The sequence below is a fragment of the Mandrillus leucophaeus genome, unplaced genomic scaffold (genome assembly GCF_000951045.1).
Source record: "Mandrillus leucophaeus isolate KB7577 unplaced genomic scaffold, Mleu.le_1.0 Scaffold646, whole genome shotgun sequence".
NCBI classification, from domain to species: domain Eukaryota; kingdom Metazoa; phylum Chordata; class Mammalia; order Primates; family Cercopithecidae; genus Mandrillus; species Mandrillus leucophaeus.
Genome location: NW_012106986.1, coordinates 663,748 through 670,634, shown reverse-complemented (window position 1 = coordinate 670,634; position 6,887 = coordinate 663,748). Strand labels below are relative to the sequence as shown.

The 6,887-nt window shown below is 35.1% G+C and overlaps 1 protein-coding gene across 1 annotated transcript in view; it reads right to left on the bottom strand.

The window, feature by feature from the left end:
* FBXL2 (F-box and leucine-rich repeat protein 2) overlaps positions 1–6,887 on the bottom strand; it is a 90,942-nt gene that overhangs the window by 37,047 nt on the left and 47,008 nt on the right. The window lies entirely within an intron of this gene.

The window sequence follows — 6,887 nt, the reverse complement described above, 5'->3', positions numbered from 1 at the left end:
GGTGCAGCACAGCAACATGGCACAAGTATACATATGTAACAAACCTGCACGTTATGCACATGTACCCTAGAACTTAAAGTATAATAATAAAAAATAATTTAAAAAAAATGTCCATACTACCCAAAGCAAATGACAGACTTAATGCAATCCCTATCAAAATATGAATGACAATCTTCACAAAAACAGAATAAAAACAATCCTAAAATTTATATGGAATCACAAAAGACCCATAATATAGCCAAAGCTATCCCGAACAAAAAGAACAAAACTGGAGGAATCACATTACCTGACTTCAAATTATACTACAGAGCTACAGTAATCAAAACAGCATGGTACTGCCATAGAAACAGACACATATGGAACAGGATAGAGAACCCAGAAATAAATCCATATAAACTACATACTACAATAAACTCAAAAGTCCCAAGAACATACCCTGGGGAAAAGACAGTCTCTTCAATAAATGTTGTTGGGAAAACTGGATATCCATATGCAGAAGAATGAAACTAGACCCCCATCTCTCACCATACACAAAAATCAAATTAAAATGGATTAAAGACTTAAATCTAAGACCTCTAACTATGAAACTATTACAGGAAAGCATCAGGGGAAATGCTCCAGGACATTGTTTTGGGCAAACATTTCTTGAGTAATATCCCACAAGCACAGGCAACTAAAGCAAAAATGGACAAATGTGATCACAACAAGTTAAAAAGCTTCTGCACAGCAAAGGATACAATCAACAAAGTGAAGAGAAAATCCACAGGATGGGAAAAATATTTGCAAACTACACATCTGACAAAGGATTAGTAACCAGAATATATAAAGAGCTCAAACAACCCTACAGGAAAAAAAAATCTAACAATTCAATTTAAAAATGTGCCAAAGATCTGAATAGGCATTTCTCAAAAGAAGACACAAATGGCAAACAGGTATATGAAATGGTGCTCAACATCACTGATCATCAGAGAAATGCAAATCAAAATACAACGAGGTATCATTTCACCCCAGTTAAAATGACTTATATCCAAAAGTCAGACAATAACAAATGCTGGCAAGGATGTGGAGAAAAAGGAACCCTCACACACTGTTGATGGGAATGTAAATTAATACAACTACTATGGAGAACAGTTTGGAGGTTCCTCAAAAAAACTAAAAACAAAGCTCCCATATGATCCAGCAATTCAACCGCTGAGTATATACCGAAAAGAAAGTAAATCAGTACATCGAAGAGATATCTGCACTCCCATGTTTGTTGTGGCACTGTTCACAATAGCTAAGATTTGGAAGCAACTTCAATATCCATCAGCAGATGAATGGATAAAGAAAATGTGGGACATATATACAATGGATACATTCATCCATACATCCAACATATATCCATCCAACATCCAACATATATACATTCAGCCAAACAAAGAATGAGATCCTGTAATTTACAACAACACGGATGGAACTGGGGGTCATTATGTTAAGTGAAAGAAGCCAGGCACAGAAAGACAAACTTCGCATGTTCTCGCTTATTTGTGGGGGCTAAAAATTAAAACAATTGAACTCATGGGGGAAAAGAGTAGAAGGATGGTTGCCAGAGGTTGGGAAGGGTGATGGCAGGAGGATGTGGGGGGGACATGAGGATGGTTAATGGGTAAGAAAAGTAGTTGGAAAGAATGAATAAGACCTAGTATTTCATAGCACAACAGAGTGACTATAGTCAATAATAAATTCTACACTTAAAAATAACTAAAGAGTATAATTGGATGGTTTGTAACACAAAGGATAAATGCTTGAAGGGATAGATATCCCCATTTACCCTGATATGATTATTATACATTGGATGCCTGTATCAAAGTATCTCATATACCCCATAAATGTATATGCTTCCTATGTAACCACAAATTTTTTTTATGTGAACACAGAGTTGTTAATATTCCTTTATTATCCTTTTAATGCCCATGTAACAACGATCCCTTTCATTTCTGATCTTGGTACTTCCGCTCTTCTTTTATCCTGGTTAGTCTGGCTAAAGGTTTAGCAATTTTACTGAACATTTCAAAGAACCAGCTTTTGGTTTCAGTTATTTTCTCCATTGTTCTTAATTTCCTTGATTTCTACTCTTCCTTTTTTATTTTATTTTATTTTATTTTATTTATTTTTTTTTGAGACGGAGTCTTGCTGTGTCGCCCAGGCTGGAGTGCAGTGGCCGGATCTCAGCTCACTGCAAGCTCCGCCTCCCGGGTTCACACCATTCTCCTGCCTCAGCCTCCCGAGTAGTTGGGACTACAGGCGCCCGCCATCTCGCCCGGCTAGTTTTCTTTTTTTTGTATTTTTAGTAGAGATGGGGTTTCACCGTGTTAGCCAGGATGGTCTCGATCTCCTGACCTCGTGATCCGCCCGTCTCGGCCTCCCAAAGTGCTGGGATTACAGGCTTGAGCCACCGCGCCCGGCCCCTTTTTTATTTTTAAAGCTTATTTATTTATATTTAGAGACAGGGTCTTGCTATGTCACCCAGGATGGAGTGCAGTGGGGTGATCATAGCTCACTGTAACCTTGAAATCCTGGGGTCCAGGGATCCTCCTGAGTAGTTAGGACTACAGGCACATGCCACCATGCCCAGCTAATTTTTTTTTTTTTTTTTTTCTTGATAGAGATGGGGTCTCACTATGCTTGCTTGGTCTCGAACTCATGATCTCAGGCAATCCTCCTGCCTCAGCCCATTATTTCATTTCTTTAGCTTGCTTTAGACTTCCATTGCCCTTTTTCCTCTAATTTCCTAAAATGGAAGCTAAGATTCTTGATTTTATTTTTATTTTTTATTTTTTTGTGAGATGGAGTTTCACTCTTGTTGCCCAGACTAGAGTGCAATGGCACGATCTCAGCTCACTGCAACCTCCGACTCCCAGGTTCAAGTGATTCTCCTGCCTCACCCTCCCAAGTGGCTGGGATTACAGGCACACACCACACCACGACACCCGGCTCATTTTGTATTTTAAGTAGAGACAGGGTTTCACCATGTTGACCAGGCTGGTCTTGAACTCCTGACCTCAGGTGTTTTACCCACCTCGGCCTCCTAAAGTGCTAGGACTACAGGCATGAGCCACCACACCTGGCCAGATTCTTGATCTTAGATATTTATTTTTTCTAATTTATTCATTCAGTTCAGTAAATCTCCCTCTAAGCACTGCTTCCTACAAAGTTTGGTGAGTCGAATTTTCATTCTCATTTAAAAATATTTTTGCTTTCCTCTTAAGACCTTTTCTTTGACCCATGTATTATTTAGAAATGTGTTGTTTAATCTCCAAATATTTTGGGAATGTTTGGCTTTCTGTTGCTGATTTCTGGTTTAACTCATTGTGGTCTGTAAGAACACTTTGTATGCTATTCTTTTAAATGAGTTGAGCATTTTATGACCTAGAATGTGGTCTATCTTGGTGAATGTTCCATGTAACTTTAAGAGGAATGTGTATTTTGTTGTTGTTGTTGGATAAAGCATTCTATAAATGTCTATCAGTTCTAGTTAACTGACGTTACTGTATATTCTGCAGGATTTCTGCATTATGTTCACAAGAAAGGCTCGTCTGTGTATTTCCTTTCTTATAATGTCCTGGTAGGTTTTGATACCAGAATTATCCTAGTCTCATAAAATGAATTAGAAAATGTAGTGGGTTGAATGACACGTGCCCCATCACCACCAAATAAAGATGTATTTGTGACCTAATCAACAGAACCTGTGAATATTATCTTATTTGGAAAAAGGGTTGTACAAATGTAATTAGGTTAGGGATCCTGAGAAGAGAAGGAGGCAATGTGACCACAGAGGCCCAGACTGATGAGTGATACAGCCAAAAGAAGCTGGGAGAAGCAAAGAATGGATTCTCCCCTAGAGCCTTCAGAGGGGGCATAACCATGCTCACACTTTGAATTCAGACTCTGATCTCCAGAACCGAGAAAGAATAAATTTCTGTTGTTTTAAGTCATCCAGTTTATGGTAATTTGTTAAAGCAGACATAGAAAATGAATATATTAAATGTTCTTTTTCTGTTTTCTGGGAAAAGTCAACATAAGACTGACATTGTTTCTATCTTAACATGTGAAACATGTGAAAAGATTCCCAGGTGAAGTCATCCCAGCATGGAGGTTGCTTTGTGGATTCAATTTATTTACCAGATATAGGAATCTTCAGACTTTGGTTTTTTCTGTTGTCAGAGTTTGTAATTCTGTAGACGTTACAGTGATGTCCCCCTTTTGTTTCTGGTATCAGTAATTTCTGCCTTCTTTCTTTTCTTAATCAGTTTTAGTAAGAATTTATCAATTAATCTTTTCAAAAGGCCAATTTTGGGTTTTGTTAATTTTCTCTAGTGTGTTTGTTTTGTATTTCCTTAATTTTGGTATAATTTTCTTTCCCACCACTTCTTTTAATTTATTCCCTTCCTACCACTTTCTTTAGTTTTAATTTATTTCCTTCCAATTGATGCTCAAGTAATTGATTTTCAGTTTTACTACTTTTTCTCTTTTAATAGTGTACAATTTTACTTACCACATTTTTGGTTTTCAATCCATCTGGAATTTATTTTTGAACACTTACACACTGATTTATGATTTTATCTCAATCCTATACTGAGTACCTATTTGTGAATAGATGTTACTATATTTTTTATTCTTTTCCATTGTATTGTTCTAATATAGCATCATTATAATTACTATAGCTTTATAATGTTAGTATGCAAAAGGATAAATCTACTCAATTTGATCTTCTTCAAAACTGCATTAGCTATATGGGCATCTTCACTATTATACATAAATATTAAAATCAATTTGTTAAATTATCCATAGCTTCCTCCTGAGATTATGACTGAAATTACATTTTTACAGTGTTGAGTCTTCACATCTAGGAATGTGGTTTACTTTGACATTTATTTGCAGTTTTAGTCTTTCAGAAAATTTTAATTTTCTCCATAAAAGTCACATTTTTTGTTCAGTTTATTCCAGGGTATTTTATAGTTTTTTTTTTGGTATTATGAGTGTTATCTTTTTTGTATTTATTTTCCTAATAATTGAAATTGTTAGATATTAATTGTATATCCAATATTACCATACTCTTATGCTGATTCTTTTGATATTGCTATGTAGAAGAACAGATTGTCTCAATTAATGATACCTTATAAATGCTTATATTTTTTATTTCTGTTTCTTGTCTTATTTCATTGGCTAGTATGTCTGGAAAATACTATGTAACAAAAGTAATAGACTATCTATAACATTTGCAGGCCCAAGGGCAAGAGTACAAATGAAGACCCACATACCATGGGTTTAAGTATTTTAATGTTATAAAAATCAAGCTAGAAAACTCTTAAATATGCTCTTCCTTCCCTCCTTGACAGATATATCTTCATGACAAAATTTTTTAAAAACTGGAAAATTACACTATATAACTGGAAGTAGGCAAAATACTAAAGATTGAATATAATTATTGTTTCACATGACTGGGTGCCCTACTGAAGAGTTTGCAGGATTAGAATAATAGAATAAAGATACATGGAATACTAAATATTGTATTTCTAATCAATAAAATATTTTTGTTTCATTATGTTGTTATAATTAAGGTTTTTACATAATTTTTGTTCCATTATTATTGATGCCAAATTAGAAAACTTTTCTTGAGTCATGTAGTTTTAAAAGTTTTTTATTAATCTAAATTTGGAGAAACTTCACTAGGCTGAAGTTTCAGTTGGGAACAGCAACTGAAATCTAAAAAAAAAATACTTAAGTTTAGAAAGTATACCAAAAGTGTTTGCATATAATGTTCAAGTTTAGTAACAAAGTAGCATAAGAGAAATTAAATTCTTACTGCACAAAATCATATTGGTATTGTTACATGTTAGAACTAGACCTACATATACATAAAGTGTCATATGAATATTACAAAATGTTCCTTAACTATCATACATATATAACTGCTATGAATACTATACTAATTCATGAGTACCTGCAAAATCATAAATTATAACATGCATATAAGCAAAAAAAACAGATGACTGAAAAATACTAAGAAGTTATATTTGTTGGCCTGGCGCGGTGGCTCATGCCTGTAATCCCAGCACTTTGGGAGGTCAAGGCGGGCAGATCATGTCAGGAGATCGAGACCATCTTGGCTAACACGACAAAACCCCGTCTCTACTAAAAATACAAAAAAATTAGCCGGGCGTGGTGGCAGGCGCCTGTAGTCCCAGCTACTCGGGAGGCTGAGGCAGGAGAATGGCGTGAACCCAGGAGACGGAGCTTGCAGTGAGCCGAGATCACACCACTGCACTACAGCCTGGGCGACAGACTCCATCTCGGGAAAAAAAAAAAAAAAAGTTGTATTTGTTTTGCAAGAATCTAATGGCTGTAAATAAAGAAAGAATAATTTTATGATTCTGTATTTGGTCCTCAAGTTGGGAAACAAAGTATTAAAAAGTATTGTTAGAAATTTACTCTTCATCATAAATAACTAAAACAAAAATGCTTACAGTGTTGGTTCAGAATGGCAGTATTTAAAATAAACACAGTAACAAATGCTAATGTTATCAGAAACTCTATTTTTTTCATAATTGAGGAACTTTGGTTAAAATGACTTATGAAAGTGAAAAAAGTAGAGCAAGTCTACTAAAAGCAAGTCTTACTGAAGTTTTTTCTTTATCATTCACAAGCTTTAAATTTTTAATATATACATTTTTAAAATCTTCCTATTAGCAATGTAATGGATATAAAGAAAACTGCATAAATGAAATGTATAGACCAATGACTTATAAAACAAACATCTTATTATAACCCCTACCCTGGTCAAGAAATAGAACTTTGTCAGCAACCCCAGAGCCCCAGAGCCTTCACATGTCCTTTTTTTTTTTTTG